We start from the raw sequence: 22,165 nt of genomic DNA, 5'->3' as shown, positions 1-22,165 counted from the left end.
GGAGCTCATTATGGTTGGGCCCATGCATAGCACAAATATCCCTGTGACCACAGATCTTCAGAGAAGCCTAGAATGTTAAACATGCAGGATTTTCTATCCAATGGGAAAGAAAAAAACTGTTTCCCATTCAGAAACCCGGAAATTGAAAGTGATTAATAGCCTGGTGGTCTACATTATCTGTTAGGCCAGGTCAAATCAAGCTTCTACAACTAGTACAGGAGGTGCCTAGTAATCTAAATGACCCTTTTATAGCCAGGGTCTCCCCAAGCCCTCACAACCAGGAACAGAGGTAACTAATAGTCCATATGATCTCTTCAATATCTATATGACTAAGACTAGGCCATAGCTATCCCAAGGCATTTAAACTAGTACAGGTAGCCTATCTATCTCTAGAACCCATCCTTTTGGAAGAAATAACTTATACCCTGAGTGAAATTTCAGTAATTATACCTTCTTGTGCTCAAGGAATTGTATTACACAGGAAAATTATCTTCCAAATTATAATGTATTTAAATTTGTTGGGAATAAACTGTCTGAGATTAGACATCCCACTGAAGTCTTGATCCACATTGAGGAAGTCAATCTGAACTATTTTCATTCTTATCTTTTTGTGTTTTGCTTTCCTGCCTGTACACTTTCAAAGACTCCCACACATTATCATATCTCGGTCCTTTACCAACATCATAGAAACATTTCGACTCTCTCAGTGCGTCCAAATTGTGTCCATCTCAATATACTTACACTTTGTGTATATTTCTTGTGATCACTCTTTTATATGGTGTATCATTTGTGTCTTTAGTTTTTTATACCCATGATTAGTTTAGCTCTTATTCTTCATCAGAAAAATTTTTATTTCCAACATTTAATGCTTAACTATTGCAGAGGCACACAACTTGCCCATGGAAAAAGTTGCTAGAGTTTTCACCTCTAAATGGAACATTTATAACACACACACACACAGACACACACACACACACACACCTTGGAAGGTGCAGGGATCATAACAGAAGAGAACTTAAAAAGAAGTAGTAGAGATATTATGTGCAGCAGTTCTTTCCAGGGACATTTCAATATTAACTCACAGCATCCGAGACTTCATTGACAAGATCAAGGCAAACAAAATCCCACTGTGGATGGGGAGACCAACAAGTTCCCACCTGGAGGTGAGAAGCTATTGGCAACAGATGGCAGCTGTGGTAGCTAGAAGTCAGATTTTTTCAGAGGCAGCTCCTGATACGTTGTCTACATTCCAGTAAATGACCATGTGTCCAAGCACATACTGGAGGAGCTAAAGACTCAGAGCATTTAAAAAGAGCACAAGCGGTTGGGAGGGAAAAGTGGTTGTGAGGATCCTGGAAGAATCTGGAAAGGAAAGCATGAAAGGATGGGTGTAGATTTTTTTTATCAAAATACCATATTCTTGTATGGAATTCTAAAATAATAATAATGATAACAATAAAACCCTGTCTCGTAAAAACCAAAAAAATAATGATAACAATAATAATGATGATGATGATGATGATGATGATGATACTAACAATGAATCTTAAGGAAGACAGTGACAGGCAGATTCAAATTTACTAGTGTAGTCTCACAACTGACCCTAAGGTCTTGCCAAGACAGTACGTCCAATCAATTTTAATGAAATAAACTTGTGCATGTTTGAAAAAATATATAAATAAATCAACTAACAATCAATGGAAAAAAATGTGGATTTATTATCATAGAAGGGACTTCATTTAATGCTGTATTTATGTCTGAGTGTCCAGTGTGGAATATTCCCCACCTACAGTCTATAAATTTCTCCCATTCTCCTTTACAAATTTAAGCTTGCTTTCCCCCATATACTAGATGGATGAAAATTGGATATCATTAATATATTCACTTCCCCTTCCATATTCCTTGTAAGACTCCTTGAATGAGGTGCTGTTGAGCAAAAAAAGTTAACAAAATAACAAAAAAAAACCACCAAGTTGTATCTTAAAGTCTCTTGTGCAGCAGGAGATGAGGTGTTTGGAACTGGAAATTCACTTTCTGGTTATATGGGTGCCATGATGCCCAAGTCTGAGTTTCTTCACCTTCAGGTTCTCATCTTGCAAAGAAATTGAGCATATGATCTTTGCCTTATGAGGAATAAAATGGCCCTCAAACTCTATTTAAGTGTATACTAGGTTATATACTAGATTATATAAAGACCACATCACTGATGGACATTGCTGTCAGTAGAAGGTAGGTTGCCTGAAATTCCATGCCTCTCCCATTTCTACTGATTGAAGCCCAATAAAAGAAAGTTACTAGTGGATAGATTTATCTTCCCTCTAAGACAAGCTTATCCTCCTTGCATCTCTCCACTTGGCCTGTCTGTGTGGTTGGGGCATTTTGTGTGTGATGCCATCAATGTCTGGACAGTGGCAGGCCTGTGCCATTGTCCAGGAGTTGGGTTACAACAGTAGCGGCCCCTGACACATTTCAGTTAGGTCATAACAGGCCTCTGCCAAGCAGGATAACTAAGAAACGTGGGCTGTGAGTGCCTGGATCTGAAACAGATCATATCTTTTTGTCTGGTAAAAAAAAGTAAAAAAAAAAATGCATCCACTCAGCAGTGCTGAGGGAAGCCTAAAGAAGCCTGATCCCTGAATTCTTCTCTTGCTTTTGGTGAATGGTTTCGGGCCAAATGTAAAATTACATCTGAACTCTTAGCTGTGCTCCAGAACAACTGAAGACAACAATACTTCAAGGTAGAATACATTTTGGGAGAGTATTTTTTTTGAGCTACTGAATCAATTCACTTACATACAAATTTTAATTCAGGCATTTCTATTGGATCTGTTCTTATTATAAATGTTTGGGTTGATAGCCCTCACAAGGTCAGTTCCATCATTTGAGTTATCACTGTAACGGCAGTGTTGGCTCTCCTCTCCATCACCCCTTGCCACAAGCCTGACTCTAGTTTTCCTCCTGAAAATGGACTTCCCAGTCCCTGGCACCAAATAATGTTCATCCACAGAGGACTAGAGATGAATTACTCAGCTCTCTTTGATATGCACAGAGGATGCTTGCTTTGCCTGTTTTGTATCAATTCCTAAGTGGAATATCGGATCTTCCATCCCCCTGTGGAGTGGAATCCAAATGACTTTCATAGATGAGGGACTTTTACAATCAATACCACGTAGAGACACAGCACTCCTGGTCTCACTCTGGAAATCAGCCCTTAGGGGGAAAGGCAGAGGGGACAGAAGGGTAATGATAGGAAATGAAAAAAAACAAAAACAAAAACAAAACAAATGATCATTGGTGGCAAGCCTGGGAAGAAAGTGTGGACCCAGATAAGGGTGACATTCAAAGCTCTTTCCTTGGGTGTTTTGGTTGAAGAGTTGTCTATTGCCCAATGTCAAATAAGTAACTCAGTAACTTCTTGAAGTGAGAAAGGCTGAACAAGCACCGAAGGTTCAGTCTAAAGCTCCACAGGCCAATCTGATCTATGCCGCATACTGAAGATGTAGTACTTATAAGAAAGCAAGCCATATTTTTTCCAAACATTACCTCAAATATATTTTTGCATGCAAAGGCTTTAGTTAGGAAGAACAGATTGAGATTTTGGGTTTCCTATGATCCTAAGAGATCTCTCTAAATTATGTTTTCAAAAGATTTACTCTGTAGTTTTCCCCATACTGCAGTGACTACTTGCATATTGTTATGAAGTAGTGGAATTTTTCATTAAAATTCAGCATACTTGTCCAGAGAGCTCATATTATCTACAGTTTAAAAAGTAAAGCAAACTTTAAAAAATGGATTTATATTTATCTTACTATATGGAGTCTGCATCATTTTAATAAATGGAAATTGCTACTTATGGAAACACATATGAGGATCAGTTTTTAGGGTTCCAAAAGAAAGATACAAGCAAAAACACCAGCAACCAGCAACAAAGAACCTTTATAGCAAAAGATGGATAGCTCTGTACAGATTTGGTGCTAAAAGAAGCAATATTTCTTTTCATGCCTCTCAAAATAGGCAGGAAAACCCATGTATCTCCAATGTCACAGGCAATTTGTAGTACTGATTTCTGGGAAGGGGTTTCAGAAAAGAATGTAAAGGATCCAAAAGTGTTTGACATGGAAGCTTTTGGTGTGCACTCAGCAAGTCTGATATTCAGGTGATTGGTACATTCCCCAGGGAACAAATTCCAGTAATAAATTTAGTGTAACAGTCATGAAGGCTTTCATTCAATTTCTTAAGTGCTTTTGCATCACAGAAAATTTATTGTGTAATGGGCAGAAATGACCGAGTGTCAATGAAGGCGAAATGTCCGCTCTTTTCCTTTCGAATCAGGGCCAGGCCTTTATAAACCTGCTCCAGGTGTAAAATTTAGGTCAGTCACCTGAAAATGTAACTTGACCTCATGATCTTGTTTCTTTTCATTTCTGTTGTGATCTCCTAAAGATTAAAAAAAGTGTTTGTTTCTCTTTCTTTTAATTCATGGTGTCCTGTAAAGGTCTTTATTTTCATTAGCTTTTTTCTTCATGACCATTTCTTCCTATAAGTCAACTGATTGAAAAATTCTGATATTTAGCTTTCTAATGTATAGCATTGTGTCACTTTGTTTTTTTGTCTCACAGAGATTCCAAGGAACAGAATGCATAATACATTGTCATGGTTTTTACATTTACAGAGACCTGCATTCAAGCTGCTACTCAGTTTGACGCCTTGCCTATCCCAATGGGTCCTCATTCTGTCAATTGTAAGAAACAGATAGCACAATATCCTTTCAAACCTTTCTATGAAAAAAATGAAAGAATGTAGATGCATAATTAACAGTGAATTTTACAAGTCACATAGTAGCTACTTCTTATGAGGCAGATTCAAACTACAGCTGCAGAAGTTGCCTCAGAGTTCAAGTTGCAATATCATCAAGTGGTGAGCAGAACAAGGGGAATCTGTTATTTAAGTTTTATCTTATTCACACAGGGTGTGTTGAGACACTTGAACAGTTTGAGGGAGATGAGTCTTTGACTGTGATGGGATTTGGAGTATACGAACAGCAAAACGTACTTTTATAATCAAATAAAGCACATGGCCCCCAAACTGAGCATTTACAGGTTAACCTTTAAAACAGAAATACAGTTTAAAATACATTGCATTGTTAACATTGTCATTTATGAGAACTGGCCATTGTTTTACATGGGAGCTTCTGACAGTCTCCTAGTACAAACTTTACAAATAAAAGAATGGGACGCAGTGACATTTCTAAAGAGCAGGCTATTATAAATAGAACCTTCACTTCCATCAACAATGAAGCCAAGCCAAGGGCTCACCCGTCCTCTTCATAAGCTTTGGGGTTTTGTGAGCTGAAAAATCATTTAAGGAAGGAACGACAAGGCTGTAAGGCAATAACAAAATACTGACAAAGCAGGGGCTTCAAAGAAAAGGCAAACGGAGGATAAAATCATCCTATTTGGGGTGCCAGTTCCAGGAGTGTCATAGAGAAAAAATACTGCATTGGGTTTTAATGTTTCTTCAGAAGCTGCAGAGAGTCTACCGGATTTGGTGACAATAGACCAAAGAACAAATTATGTCCTTAGGCCATCAACAGTCCAGTCTGACACAAGGCTCCCTTGTCACGCAGGTGCACTTACAAATTCTAGATTTTTTTGATTCAACACAGCTGTATTTAATTGTCAGTTTCATCAATTAAACCATGAAACAAAAAAGTCACCTTGTCCCTTTGATATGTTTGAACATGAATTTTGATCTAAGGCAGTTTCTGGAGTGGGGATGGGGATAGGTGAATTTTAATGAATTCATTATAACATGAAAAGCTTTTTTCCTGGGAAATACAGTTATGAAAGTAAGAATTCCTTGAATAAGCAAATAGTTAAGCACACTAACTTTCATTGGAGAACAAGGATGTAATTGCAGGGGGAAATGAGGGTAAGAATAGAAAAGCCACAGTATCTGCTTCCCCTAAAGTGTATTCAAAAGTCACTTCCAAGCCCCTTGCTGACCCTGCAGGCTCTTAGGGCTTCACAAGGGGGAGGCTTACACCAAAGGCAGCTTGCCTTGTTTACTAATTCAAAAGAGCTTTCAGCCTGTTAGAATGCACTCATTTTGTTTGCTGATACAATACAAACCAGCAGCAATTACTACTGCTGAGTATGACACATGTGCACCCAGAATTATGAGTACCTCCTACACACCACAGATGAGACAACAAATAGTTGAGAACATGGACCTAAAATGCTGGGAACTTGAATTTGAACCTCAGCTACCATGAGGAGGTGCAGGGTACCTCTCATGAACACTACATCCCAACATTGAGAGGAAAGAGGTTCAGGTTCACATAACTTCACCAATAACCTTGCTTCCTAATTCTCTCACGTCCCAAACTGTATTCACCTTGCAAAATAAATGTGTTCTTTCAAATATGCATTTCCTTACACTCATCTCACTTATGAGTGATAGAAATGCTCTATCCCTCAGTGCTTCTTGCTTTTACATAATAAGTGCAAGGGATTAGGAAATCTCTTGCAGGATTCCCAAAATTCCATTTCCTGTCATATCAAAACCATCAGTAATTGAGTCTACTGTTCTTTTTCCAGTGATCCAGATACAAGAGAAAATGTTCCTCAGATCATGGCATTTTATCAACCATAATTGGCATTCAGGATGAACCCATTTGCCACTCTTAGCATGTTTCCCCAAAGTTATTAATTATTTTTGTACTAAAATTCAATTGAGTTATATAAATCTGTGAAACCATTCACATTTGAATGAGGGTTATAGTAGTTTTATAGGGGCATAAGATGTCTAGCCGGAAAGAGGTCAGCCATATCTATATATGTCTATGTCATACTCCATGTGAAATATCAACACAAGATTCCTTCAAATCCAGCAAAGAGTGTGTTTGACACCCATCCCCCTACCCACACAAGGTAGGGTATAATTTCTTATCATATGAGTAACAGACAAACAACTGGCCAAGAATCAGGAAAAATGAAGCATTTGCGAGATAAATCAGTTTGTCAAAAATTACAACTAATGAAATTCCTGATATACTTTAGCAGAAACCTACACAGTGTCTAATGAATTTATATGCTAGTTTCCAAAGACACTTTATCTGAGTTTCCCAAAGCAAAGAGAGTTCAAAAGCTTCTCAGAAAGTAGTGTATCTGTCTTTGAATCCAGTAAGTTTAACATGAATTGTAAAGGACGTGGACTGAGAGGGAACACAGGCTATCACCATTTGTGGCAGTAATAATAATAGTAGTAATAATAAAAACAATAAATAGAAAAAGAACATTGACAGAAACTTATTTTGCTATACCAGTCTGGCAAAAACTTTACTCGTGGTGTATGAGCTTCTTGTTTTCTGGCATTCACTTCCCTTTTCTACATAACACACACACACACACACACACACACACACACACAAACACACATGCTTTCTCACATACACCACTTTAAAATATAGGTTAATATACACAGATACCTAAGGAATCACAATGGATAGGAAATAAGCCACACACAATTTTCACAGAGTGGAAACTTCTCATTAAGGCATGTGAAAATTTAAAATGCTACTCAAGTATCTTAACTGAGTTAACAAGGTTGGCCTCTAAGCCTAGTGATTGGTCATAGAGTGACAAATACTATTGTTACCATATTAAAATGTCAGTCATATTGTTTCTATATTCACATATGAATTTAAGTATGATTCTTTTAATTACACGTGAAATATTAATTATTCAAAATTAGTTTAATCCATGATTTACCTAGGATCCCTAGTGAGGAGGGTATTTTGATGACAATAATGGATGGTTAGGCTGTCCCTTGGGCAATTTTCTTTGCATTAAACTATATCCTCCTAGAATAGTAAGCCATTTTTGAGGGGCTGGGGATGTACTCTGCAGTTGGCAGAGTGCAGGTCTAACATACATAAAGCTGTGGGTTCCCTTCCCAGCACCATGTCAACCAGGTCTGTGGAAACACACCCATAATCCCAGCAGTTAAGAGGTGGAAGCAGAAGGGTTAGAATTCAAGGTTGCATTAAATACATAGAGAGCTCAAGGGTAGCCACTGATACATGAGACTTTATCTCAAATTTTAAAAATCAGCAGACAAAAATAATTACAAATTATTGCTGCATAAAAGGCTGAAATTATACCCATTTTTGCTCCCAAATAGTAAGATAAAAATGAATGTAACAACAAATAACTAAACAAATCCATGTAGACCAGGTACTCTTTTATAACATTAGCCTTACTTTGAAATGCTAGTTGTAGGTTTAGTGTACTAGTTTGTTTCTGGTTGAAAAAAATAAGATAATTTATTCTGGAAATCTTTGAATTCTCTCAATTGTAACATTTGAGACTGACCATTGCAAATTAAGGTAACTTCATGATTAACCTCCTTTACTTACTAGTTTCTATGACTCATAGGAACTTTGGAATTAATCTGAGTAGACCTGTCATATGAATTCATAGGTCCACTCAAATATGTACTTCACTTGATATTCTAGTTTGTCTTGCTATTGATAGATAGTGATGGAAGCGACTTCAAGGAGTAGGCTTATATTTGGCCTATATCACCCAGCCATCATTGGTTAAGTCTAGGCAACTCATAATGGGCTGGACTCTCATGCCTCAATCACTGACAGAAACAAATTCTCCAGAGTCTTGTCTGTAGGCCAATCTGGTAAAAGCATTTTCTTAACTAAGGTTCCTTTTTCTCAGATGACCTTAGCTTGTGTCAAATCAGCAAAAATACAAATAAATAAATACTAAACTAGAACATTTTCTAGATGATTATTGATGCCATTTTTGTTCAGTGATCATACATTAACAAATATTCCTCCTTTGTTCAAAAGTAACTAAAGCTTTCTTGTAACTACTGAGGTAAGATGTCCTAATTCAGTTCACACTTGGGGTTTTATGTGAGATGAATCTACTTTGAACTGATAATTTAGGGGTCACCAAGATTATGTATGAACATATTGCTCTGTCGGTTCTGAGCTTCACATTATTCATTCACTTAACATACACTCACACACACACACACACACACACACACACGAATACATATACACACTCCCTTTTCCATGAACATTATGAAAATCTTGTATTCCTAGGAATACAACATATAAATTCCAACTCATTTCAGCTTTTCAACATTACCAACCACACTAACTGTTTACCTTCTTGAAATATTAGAGTCTTAGAATCATTAGCATATATCAAGAAACTATATTATATTTACATAATCATATCTTAAATTTCTGGAGGACCATACTGGTTTTGATAACGTGTATTTTTCTGACTATAACATAGTACATCATAACCATCTAGTTATCCCTTCATATCTACCAGTCAATACATCCTCTGTTCATTAAGCCAATATGAATAAACAGTTTTATGCTAAATAGAATTATTATTTTGAGTTAAAATCATTGGGTAGATAAGAGTAATCACTGTTCTTGTAGAGATCATATTTGTTGAGAAATATACAATTATGTAACTCCAATATGAATGAAGTAGGATAAATAAGTAGCCTTGGGATGATTATATGTTAGAAGACAGGTCATGGTGGAGATGGGATTAGATTAAGGACTTTGCACAGCCTTGTTTTTTAAAATAAATTAGAACAAGAAGAAGAAAGGTAGTGAGGAAGAAAGAGTGTATGTCCAAATTTTGTACTGTTTTTCACTAAATTCTGTATCCTTTTGGGCACATGGAGAAACAGCTGCTGATAAATACATTGTTGAATATGACACAGATATGTGTTATATGCATGGGTACAGGAAAAGAGTCAAGCATGATTCTGTCTTATATCTCTATACCCACCTATTTATAGCACAGATACACAACTACATTTCATATTTGAATTAGTGCATCTCTTACCTCAACTACACAATTACTTTCTTTACTTGATTGAGAATCCTTAAAAAATACTTTGCACAAGTATTCCATCAATGCCAAAGGCCCCTAATCTACATGTGAAGATGCACTATACCATGCAATATTTTTACTTACATTCATATATTCATGTAAGAGCTTAAAGGTAGTTCATTTTGAAGCTCAAATAAAACTCACCTTTAAATTCCCATTATAGTGAGTGTCAGTGAGGAGGCCTGGGCAACCTATGGAGCCCTGAGCAGTGGAACAGTGTTTATCCCTGGAATACAAACAGACATCGTGTGTCCATAGCACAAAGAGGGATGCTCTCTCAGCCTGGACTCTTAGGGGAGTGCCTGGACCCTACCCTGAGTGAAATAACAGACTCTAGATATCCCCTATGTGAAAGGAATTGGCAATAGGGTGGGAGGCTGGGGGGATGGGGGTGCGGGAGGAGGGGAGGGAGAGGGAACTGGGATTGACATGTAAAACAAGCTATTTAAAATTAAAATAAAAAATTTAAAAAAATAAATAAATTTCCATTATAGACTAAGATCAATGTCATCTCTTATTTAGCATAGGCACCCTTGCATGGCCGTAAGCCTTTCAGGATCTGAGATATGGAATAATTCTACATGCATTTACATCCTTTCCATCTGCTTACTCAGCAAGTTTTCTAAAAGGATGCTGGTTGGTGCTTTGGTAATAGTGTCAAATTAGACTTAATAGGTATCTAAGAGCCAGAGCACAAAGTCAGACACAGAGATAGCCATAGAACATGGACTACAAAACCAAACCATAGATGGCATTACCTTCTTCAGAGATTGACCCTACAAGGAGGTGGGGAGTTATAAATCTGTATAAAGGAAAGTACAGAGATCATTGAATGGGCTTGTGGTTGGCATATAAAGACAGAAATGAAACATAAGAAGAGAGAGCTCTTGTGTCCTGTAAAACGCTACTTAAATAATAAATTTGTTATCTTGTTATTTTGTCTGTTTAGGATGTTTATCATTTAAAAGCTTAAAATTCTAGGTATGGAAACAGTTTATGCCAAACGGATAATCACAAAACAATAGCATACAATTCCTAAAACGTGCAGAGTTGATGGTTAACTTTTATTCCTGGCCTCTTCGACCAAGTTTTCACCTCTTGTTATTCAAACCTCATATGTATACAGAGGGATAGAGAGGAAGAAGAGTGGAGAGACAGAAAGACAGAGACAGAGATAGAGAGGTCTAGACTCAGCCCCAGACTTTTAACATGGCTCAGGGAAATATTTATCATACTTTACATTTTAGCTTCCCAAATAAAGTTATTTCAACATATCATTGGGTGAAGTTTCTGCTTGTCACTCCAACTTTTCTCATTCTGTCTCTGACTGAATATTTTAAAAGCAACTTTATATTTTTTTCTTGCAGAAGAGGAGGAGGGGAAAGAGGAGCACCACATTATTTTTAGGGTACCAGCATTATAGTAAAAATCTTTCTATACACCAGAAGAACTGAGGACTTCTGTTTTCTATTTCAGAGTTTGGAGGATTTTTGTGTCCCTTGTTAACTGTGAACTCAGGTCTCTTATTGAATAACTCCACCAGTGCTCTACTGCTCTTTCATAATAAGGGCCAATAGCACCCATGGAGGCTCATAGACGTGCAAATATGAGATGGACCCAAACAACTCCATAAAATTTAAATGTCTATGTGAACGAGAACTGCATTATGTGTTAGTAATAAGGGATGGAGGAAATGACATTCTATAGAAAGTGATGGTTGTAACATGGGTCCTTGATAGCAGTTCAGATGAAGATGAGGCCACACAAGCAGATATATTAGCTAAAGAATGTGATGTGCAAGTCAGAAAGACTTCTGCTAAAATCTCAGAGATGCATGAATTGCAGGAGGCTTTGCTCCTCTTTTTGTCCTGTGTATGAAAGACAGAGGTAATAATTTTCTGGGCTTTCTCTGGAAACAATGTGAGGGGGTGGTCTCCAGAGTCCCCTGGCCCAGGGAAGTGCTCCTAAGGAGGCAGTTTGTGAAAAGAACAGCTAATTCATAAGTGCCTCCAGTCACATCAATGTTTTATCCCCTAACCCTAAGAACCCTGCTCAACCAAAGACAAATGACACCAGTTAGACAGGAAGCTAGGCAGGGAGAGGACTTCCTGGTTGTGATTCTCTTTCCACACCCAACAAATTGTCCTACCATGTATAGGCAACAAAACCTTCCTGGGTCTCATTTCCCTATGTCAAAATAGATGTGTGAGATGTGTAGACTGTAGACAGTACAAATTCTAAAACTTCAGGGGTTCCATTTTTCCAAGAGGGAAGACATCATTGCAAGCTCCCAATGGGCAAATTTTATGATAAAAAAAACCACAGTTCCTGCATTATGATCAAGTCTTAATCCCAGTGATGCGGCCAGCAGTGATGCAATGTAAAGATAGCCCACAGGGATGTGTGACTGGAGAGAGGGGACAATGCCATTAAGGACAACAGTCACAGCCTGGTCATTTAATGAGGAAGAAAACAGGAAAATTCACTACCTTTCTAGAATATTTCTGAAGCCTAGAAGCCCCTAAGGCAGAACATGGGATATAGCTCTTCTTTGAAACAACAAATTCCTATTGCATAATTTGTATTTACTGTATAAAATCTAAATTTGTCTATTTACTTTTTACATTTTTATTTACAAATAACTCTCACGAATAATACTATTTCTATACACTGATTTCTCAGTGAATGCTCTAGAGAAATCTTAGCCACCATAATATTTGAAATTTCCCAACTGGATTAGCAAGCCTTACACAGACTCTATTGACAAATTCTATCATCTCTCTGCCACAGAGCATTGTTATTTGTTGCTCCCTGAAAAGACTGGAGTAAACTCATTTTCAATTGCACCCAGTCTAAAATGGTATGAATATGCTGTGAGTTTAGCAGTGGCAAGTCCATTAGTATTAATATACAATAAGGAGTCACACACTATAATAAAAAATGAGAGCTCCAGACAATATCTGAAAAGGCTCTTCAGAATGGAATACATGTTCCATAAATACTCTTACTAAGGAGACTGCTAACAGCGCAGGGTACTTTCCCTTCTTCCATTCTGGTTCAGGCAAAGGTGAGCTAATTTATGGAGTTGAAATAACCCAATAATGCCTGATTTTCTGAGTGTGACAGAGTTGGTTATTAGAAGCACAAGGTTATTATTGTGCCAGACTATGTTGACTTCTCATGGGGACCCTGTTGCCCATAAGGAGGAAAGGACTGGGGGAGGTGATGGGGTGGAAGGGTATGAGGGAGAACTATGTTTGTCATGTAAAATGAAATAAAAAATAAAAATGGAAGAAATGAAGTACAAGGTTACTTTTATTAGTGATAGTGCCACATATTTCTACCTATTATTGATTAACAGAATGGCAAAGAGATAGGATTTGAATCCTTACCATTAAAAAAATAGAAAAGGGAAAGTTATTGGCAGTCCTAGAGGAAAGCCACAAGGAAGTCATGATGAAGGGGTAAGATCATGAGCCAGCATGTCAGGAAGGGGAACTCCACTCATGCCAGATTGAACTTCAGAGGAAACGTCATCACAGAACGTGCTGGCATTTAACCCCACACCCCATGGAAGTGCAGGCAGAATGTCACTCAACAAAGTAGGCTGATTTCTTGGTAAACTACCTCTACATTCTGAACTAGCTAAATTCCTAGTTGATTATTTTCAAACAGAAAATCTCAGATTTGAACAAGTGCCAAGTTGCCATCCTTTCTCACCAGCCCTTTCACCTGTGGTTTCTAGAGACAGCACTTTGAGTTTGTCATCAAGCCTGCATGTTTCCCTGTCCCTCGGCTTGGCTATAACTTAGGCAAGACTCTGATTTCTGGTCCCTTAAATTTCTGTTACTTAAAATATTTATTTTAGAAACACTTTAATTAAAAACGCTTCATCTGCTCTTCTGGCATGTGAAACTCTTTTAAAGCTTCTTGCCAATTTCATAATATCTATAAAAGACTTCGGAGTCTTCTCTCTGAAGTGTAACCCACCAAGGAGAAAACTCGTTATTGCATAGTTTCTGTGTGACCATGGTAGCTGACTATCCCCAAAATGACCTTCTCTACATCATTAGGTCATTCATCGTCATGGTAGGAGAAGGTGGCTTTTGGATACAGGCAATTAGTGAAAATAGACAAAGTCTTCCCTAAAATATTTGTCAGGAATGTTTCGTGAAAATCTCTTGTCTTGCATCTTCGGTGGAAGAAGTTTTAGATATAGTGGTAACTTGTGTTTCTTACTGAAATAATCTTGAGTAAAAATACCTTGCCTGCTTACTGCTATATTTTAACTTAGATTTATGCCTGTCACAGATGCTTGAAGCTCTCTGACGAATACAGGTGACAACATAACCACTACATCAATCTCAAATCTTCCCCACACAAGAACTCCAACTCAATCTCATGGAAAATTTCAGTCAACTGTTTTTATACCATTTGAGTCTACATAGACTAGGCCAGATCCTTTACACATCCTTTAACTATCCAAAGAGAACTTCTATTCAGCTTAAGCCTTCCCAGGGCTTTGGTTGTCTGTAAAATGAATTTTATATAAAGGTGGCTGAATATAAACTACTCCCAGAGTTAGCAGAGGCAGTTGAAGAGGTTTTTTGCCACATCAGAAAAATAAAAAGTTATGGCATGACAAGTCGAAATGTCATACACAGATCAGAAGTCACGAAAATGCATTACAAATACCTTCACCTTTTGGTAATGTTTTCTTAACCTCATAAATAAAAGCAACATTCCTGGAGTTTCAATAGCCCAAGGCAAATATAGCAAAGTTCTCTGATGGTTTTGCCTCCTAAAAACCTTGACGAAAAATACTATACATTAATTTAAGGGAAGAGCAAAAAGGACATCAGCTGACAAATCCAAATCCTTTCTTAGACTGTGATCAAATTGTGATGTGAGATCAAGTTGTGATGTGCTCTGAGTTACTCCATATTGTATAAAAAAGTGACTTTTTTCAGACTGGGCCTTGCCCTCAGAGAATTGTTTCATGATCATCTTTTAACTCCATTTGGAGAATGGGGAATGATTACTTGCTTAGATGGAGCCACAAACAGTGACATCTATCCAGCACCACGTATTCAGCACAAATTGATAAACAAAGTATTCCTAAGAGTCTCTAGTTTACTGATTACATTCCTTGTTTATGTCTGAGACCTTTTTCCCACTATCAGGCACTTGTTCCCCTCTCTATTGCAATTGTAGAGATCTACCTTCTGCAATTAACTTTATTGACAGGCATTTGGTCAGTGTTTAGGACCCAGGCAAAAGCATCCCATCTAAGAAATTCCCAGATATCCAAGGACATAAAATCAATACATGCCCAGATTTGTTGATTCCTAGCTTCCTAGATGGATAGAAAAAAATAGGCATGTCCTAGTTTTTCCTCATTGGCAGATAGAAGACCTATAACCTAAACTAACCCTGCACTAAAAGATTATCAAACTGCTAGTTGTATTAACTCAAGATTTTAACTCAGAGATTTACTGCTCCCTCCTGTTTCCCTTGAGAAGATAAAGACAAAAGTAATCATCCCACTTGCTCATCCTCAGGGAAAAGTAAACTTTCCTGAAGGCCTGTGCTGCCATTGATGCTAGAGCACTGGAAGGAGTCAGGTTTTGTTTCTTGTGCCAATTAAACTTAGACTCTCTCTTCCACCTACAGCCCTAAGTAACTGATACTAAAAGTTCCCCTAGCAGTTTTACTTTATTGCTCTCTGTGTAAATCTATTCTACCTTACAGACCCTTAGAAACTCAAGACTCACATTGTATTATAAAAAAAATTACTGTTGCAACTGTATCTGTGCCCAGACCTCCAAGAACTGGGGAGAGACAGACACAGAGTAAAAGAAAAACAGACCAGCAAGAAAGACAGAGAAAAGGAAAAAGAAGAGAACAAGCAGAGGAACAACCGTGTGAGTAGATTCCTTTTGGCCTCAGATTTTAGTTTCTTTGCCTCAGATTTGTGTTTCCTTTATTTGAACTTTGAGCGAAACTTTTAGAAGCTAGACTTTTAAAGTTTTTGATAATTTATGGGATGTACTGGGACTGTGGGTGAACTCCAAACCAAGAGAGGGGTGTCCTTCCCTTCCTCTGACCTCATAAAAAGGTGGACACCAAACATGGTGATGGGATACTACCAATATATAATCTGACCATGTATTATATGCACCAAGGACTGACAGGCAGAGAAATATTTACTATTTCCTAGAGTTCATCTGGGCTTAGAAACTACTGCTAATGTGATTTACTCCACTGTGTTGTGCTTATTCTCCTGTTGGCCCATCTGGACTTGTCTTCTATTCATTGGTCCATTGCTTCCTCTTGAGCTGGCCCACTTCTTTCACCGCTACAAATGAACTCAACGCTGGACCTTCCCACTTAAACCTGTGCCTTACAAAGGCCTGGCTGAAAAAAAAAACAGCTTGTGCCCTGCACTTTACTTAGGGTTTGTTATCAGTGTTGAAACTCCTATATCACTATTGGATTCACGGGGCTTGCTTCTCAGGCTCTTTCAAAGTACTTGGTCCTTTTACTCTTTTTAGCAGTTCTGAATTTGAGAGTGAGTATTTGTGATTAACATAGGATTCATGAACCTATGTCTACTTAGGCTACGGTTATTGCCCTGCTTTGCTTTCTACTGGAGTGATGAAACATTGATTGAAAACAGAAAAGAAGAAAGCTTCTATTTCATTTTATAACTCCCAATTCACGGTCTTTAACTATGGGAAGCCTAGGCAGGAATTCAATCAGAGCAGGAACCTAGAGGCAGGAGTTGAAGCATAGAACATGAAGGTTTGATCTTCATGGCTTTTCAGTCTGCTTTCTTATGCTACACAGGACTACCTTCCCATTAGTAGCCTTACACAGTGCACTAACCATTAATCAAAACTGTGCCCCTACAGGGACAGTCTGATGGATACATACTCTCATTTAGAGTTACCTCTTTAAAGGTGACTCTTCATTGCACCAAGTTGACACAGAATGCAACCAGCACAGTTACTAAAAGAAGCAGGATTATCTGGCACATAGTGCTGTCGAATCTGGCCTATTTGTGAGTATATTTTTACAAAAATAATTATGACATTGTGCAAAAACATAAATGAATCCACTTATGTGTTCAAGACACTTGAGTACAATATAAACAGTCACCCTTTTACCTGTTACTTCAAACTTCCTCATTTTAGGTTCTAGATATTTCCCTATCTGAGGAATCACCAGTTACTCAAGTAATCGGATAATTTGTTTGATTAAATAGCATTTCCTTCCATAAAATAAAATCAGTAACAACTGTATTATTACTGGACTCAGACGCACACCCATGATGCAGCCACAGAGGTCACAGAGTAAGTTGCCTTTCCTTTTAATAAAATTCAGTGTATGTGCAATCTATGGTTTTCCTGTATCCCATTAGAGTCAACCGTTAATTACCACTCTCTTAATTCCATATCTGGGACCATTTTACTTGAATGGTTTCTAAGGAATATGCCTTGAAAGTAACTTTATTATATTACATAATGATTGTACTTTCTTCTTTCTCTATAAGGGCAAAGACATTTATATTACTAGGCTATAATACCAAGAATAATGCCTGGCTATTATTAATCTTAGTGAATCATAGTATATTTCAATAAATATATTCAAACATATAAAACAGAGTTTAATTAATAAATGGGACCTTCTGAAACTGAGAAGCTTCTCTAAGGTAAAGGACACAGTCAACAAGACAAAAAGGCAACCCACAGTTTGGAAAAGATATTCACTAACCCCACATCTGACAGAAGGCTGATCTTCAAAGTTTACAAAGAACTCAAGAAGCAAGCCTCCAAATCACCAAAGGATCCAATTAAAAGTGGGGGTACAGATCTAAATAGAAAAGTCTCGATAGAGGAGTCTAAAATGCCTGAGAGATACTTAAGAAAGTGCTCAACATCCGTAGTCATCAGAGAAATGCAAATCAAAACACCTCTGAGATATCATCTTACTCCTGTCAGAATGGCTAAAATAAAAAACACCAATGATGGTTTATGCTGGAGAGCATGCGGAGCAAGGGGAAAACTCCTCCACTGCTGGTTTGAGTGCCAACTAGTACAGCCAGTTTGGAAACCCGTATGGATATTCCTCAGGAAAATGGGAATCAGTCTACCACAAGATCCAGAAATTCCACTCTTAGGCATATACCCAAAAGATACACATTCATTCAACAAGGACGTCTGTTCCACTATATTCATATCAGCATTTTTGTAATAGCCAGAACCTGTAAGAAAACTAGATGCCCCTCAACTCAAGGGTGGATAGAAAAATTGTGGTACGTTTATATAACAGAGTACTATTCAGCTGAAAAAAAAACAATGGAAATTTGAAATTTGCAGGCCAACAGATGGCATAGAAGAAACTATCCTGAGTGAGGTAAAACAGTTATAAAGAAAAACAGGTTATGTACTCACTATTATACGGATTTTAGAAAGGAATCGGGGGAGTGACAGCCTACAATCCCACTGCCAGAGAGTCTGGGAAACAGAACCTGCATCCAGTGACTGACAGAAGCAGAGGCAGACTCCCACAGCTAAACACTGAACTGACCTCCTCGAATCCAGTGACAGAAAGGGAGGAGTGATGAGCAAAGGGTCAAGACTGGGCTGGTTTAACCTGCAGAAAAAACCTGACCTGAACAAGGTGGAGTTCTTGTACACCAAACTGATGGCTGGGGGGACAGCATGAGACTGATTCAGATCCCATGAGTGTGGGTGTCAGTGAGGAGGCCTAGGCAATCTGTGGGGCTTTGGGTAGATCAGAATTTATCCCTGACATAAAAGTGGACTTTGGGTGTCCATCCCACAATGAGTGATGCTCTCTCAGCCTGGACTCTTGGGGAAGGGCTTAGGCCCTGCCCTGGATGAAATGACAGACTCTGGAGATTCCCCATGAGGGCCTCACCCTCCCTGGTGATTGGAGTGAGGATTGGGAGTGTGTTGGGGGACACGGTGGGAGGGGCAGGGGAGACGGGGAGGGAGAGGGAACTCGGATTGACATATGAAGCAAGCTTTTTTCTAATTTAAATAAAAAATGAAAAAAAAAGTAGTGAACATATTCTTCTAGTATCTGAAATTTATCTGAAAACTGTCACTTGTGTGAGAACTATTCAGGACAGCCTTACCATAAGGAAATCTGTAAAAAAGCAGTTTCACTAAAGATTATGAATAAAACCTGCATAACTGTGGCACCCTCATGAAAGGCTACTCCATGTAACTATCTCATGAAAATAAATAACACTATTTACAAAAAAAGAGGTGGTACATTTACACAAATGAGTATTACTCAAGGGAAAAATAACAATGGAATCTTGAAATTCCCAGGAAAATGGATGGAACTAGAAGAAACCATCCTGAGTGAGATAACCCAGTCACAAAAAGACAAATATGGTATGCACTCACTCATATAAGGATATTAGACATAGAGAAAAGGATTATCAACCTACATCCCACACCTCCAGAGCAATTAGAAAACAAGGAGGACCCTAGGAGAGATATACATGGTCCCCTGGAGAAGGGGAAAGTGACAAGATCTCCTGAGTAAATTGAAAGCATGGGATTAGGGGAGAGGGAATAAGGAGAAAGAGAAAGGGAGAAGAGAGGGGGGAAAAAGACATGCGGGACCAGGAATTTGAGTTGTGGGAAGAAAAGTAAGAAAAGAAATACCTTAATTGAGGGAGCCATTATTGGTTTAAAGAGAAATCTGGCACTAGGGAAATGTTTAGGAATCTAAAAGGATGACCCGAACTAAGATTCTAAGCAATAGTGAAAAGGCTATTCTAAATGCCCTTCCCTGTAATGAGGTGATGCCTGCCTTATATGCCATCCTAGAGCCTTCATCCAGTACATGATGGAAGCAGAAGCAGACACCAGCAGCTAAGCACTAAGCCCAATTCCTTGAATCCAGTTGTAAACAAGGAGGAGTGGTGAGCAAAGGTGTCAAGACCAGGCTGGGAAAACTCAGAAACATCTGATCTGAACAGGGGGGAGCTCATGGACCGCAGACTGGCAGCTGGGAAATCAGCATGGTACTGAAACAGGCCCTCTGAATGTGGGTGACAGTTAGGAGACCAGTCTACGGGACCTCTGGTAGTGGAACAGTACTTTTCCCTAGTGTACCAATGAACATTGTGAGCCCATTTCCCATAGAGACATAGACTCTCAGCCTAGACACACAGGGAGGGCCTAGACCCTGCCCCAAATGATGTAACAGACTTTGATGATCCCTGATGGAAGGCCTCATCCTTACTATGGAGCAGCAGTGGGATTGGATGGGGGTTGGTAGAGGGTATGGGAGGACAGAAGGGAGAGGGAACTGGGATTGATAAAAAGAAAAGGAAAAAATAATTTATTCCAAATGTCATATAAAACCAAGGGTGAAATTAATATTTATAGCAACTTTCCAGGGAGATTAAATGATTTCTCAGTGCAAACTAAGACAGTCCTTACCTCTTTAGCAATGAATACATATACAATCAGGATGCATTTGGGTATTTAGTTAGGAGTGAAGCCTGCAAGTCCATTTTTGTTGCAAACCTTGTATCTCTGAAAATAGGTCTTACGCAACTTTTTGAACATATTGGCTTCTCAAGATCAAGTCTTCATTGTTTTAGAACTCTGTGGAAGATCCGTAGTGATGCTTTGGCAGCATATGCTTATGGCTTTAATAGATAAAAATGTTCTTTAATTGATAAGTGGTTAAATGAAACTGTCAATCTGTGTGTGTGTGTGTGTGTGACACACACACAGAGAGAGAGAGAGAGAGAGAAAGAGAGAGATAGAGAGAGTGGGGGAGGGAGGGAGGAAGGGAGGGAGGGAGGGAGGGAGGGAAGGAGAGAGAGAGTTCTTTAAACATTTAGTAGCATATCACCATCCCTAAGGATTTCAGAAAAGGTATTGTGAATCCTCATGCCAGAAGTCCGCACAGGAGATGAAAAGATGAAAAAGCTATATTCTGTATCTCTAGGGAGCCCACCATCCAGGGATGATCTTCTGGTTTAATAAATACATATACTTATTAAAAGGAAATGATAGTCTAGGAATTGTAGTTTGCTGAAGGTAGCTGTTTTATGCTGCTGTCCTTTAGAAAATGAGTAATATCTAAGTGATTTCAATTCAAGAAGGGCACATAAATGTGAGGTTCTCTGCAAAATGCTTTAAAATATAAGAAGCATAGAGCATGCTAAATAATTAGACCATGTAAACTTATATTTAATGATAACTTGTGATAAAGACTAAAAGTGTCCCTTCAAATAATGATTTTGGGAAGATTACATAATCAAAACACAATTTGTGCATTTTCTATTTACTTCATGCTGTGAGCATTAGCTTCATCTTTAATGGGGTATTTTTTCAACAAAAACAAAATATTTTCAAACTGAATGTGTGCCAGGTCCTTTGCTAGGAATCAGAGTTTCAAGAACAAATAAGCTTTGCATTTGACAACTTAGGAACTTCTATTCTAGTGGGAAATAAAAGTGGAAGCATAAAATCCTAACAATACACAGAGATGCCTGGGATGACAGAAGTACAGAGGCTGAACATGGACAGAAGTAATTAACTTTTAGAAAAAGCTAGGGAAAACTTTATGAAGGAAATGCCATAAAGGAATAATATCACTTTGTTAAGTACAGGTGAAATGGCCATCTAAACAGAAATATATATGCAGTTATGCATCACCACACACACACACACACACACACACACACACACACACACACACACACACCACAGCATAGGCTCCATAAGGAAGCTCTTTGAAGCATTTGATGACGCAATGGAAAAATCTCAAATTTTCTATATGTCTTGAAGGAAGACAAATATCCATAACAGTACAGCTATAGTCATTAAGGCTGAGTTTTTATGAAAATATTACATTATGTGGAAGAAAAAACACGTACAAGCAAATGAAGTTTCCTTGAATACAAAGCATGAAGTTGAGGACTCTTCAAGTTTCTGTACTGACCTTGTCTACAGGAGAAAATACTTCAAGTTCAGGAACCATTCCCTATTCCTGCTTTGTTTTCTAGACCTAATGAACGAAGCTGTACAGAAACAATCACTTAACAACAGGAGAAGTGGAAAAGAGAAAAATCAGCAGTAAAAGTAAAACCAGCCGTCTTTGCTTTCTGCTCTACTTGGGCAATTGGTGTTGGAGTCATCTCATTCTTATCCTAAACT

At 38.2% G+C, this 22,165-nt stretch overlaps 1 protein-coding gene across 6 annotated transcripts in view; it reads right to left on the bottom strand.

The window, feature by feature from the left end:
• The window catches only part of Lrrc4c (leucine rich repeat containing 4C), a 1,312,130-nt gene that overhangs the window by 69,262 nt on the left and 1,220,703 nt on the right, over window positions 1-22,165 (bottom strand). The window contains exon 1 of one of the 6 annotated variants that reach the window (XM_040745914.1): window positions 10,089-10,137. The exons of the other annotated variants lie outside the window; for them this stretch is intronic. The gene's annotated coding sequence lies outside the window, so the exon portion shown is untranslated. Of the gene's footprint in view, window positions 1-10,088; window positions 10,138-22,165 lie in introns of those variants that run through there. 6 annotated transcript variants of the gene reach the window in all.

The sequence above is a fragment of the Mesocricetus auratus genome, unplaced genomic scaffold (assembly GCF_017639785.1).
Source record: "Mesocricetus auratus isolate SY011 unplaced genomic scaffold, BCM_Maur_2.0 Super-Scaffold_100004, whole genome shotgun sequence".
Taxonomy (NCBI): Eukaryota; Metazoa; Chordata; class Mammalia; order Rodentia; family Cricetidae; genus Mesocricetus; species Mesocricetus auratus.
The sequence above is the reverse complement of the archived record's forward strand: the minus strand, read 5'-3'. Positions and strand labels throughout refer to the sequence as shown.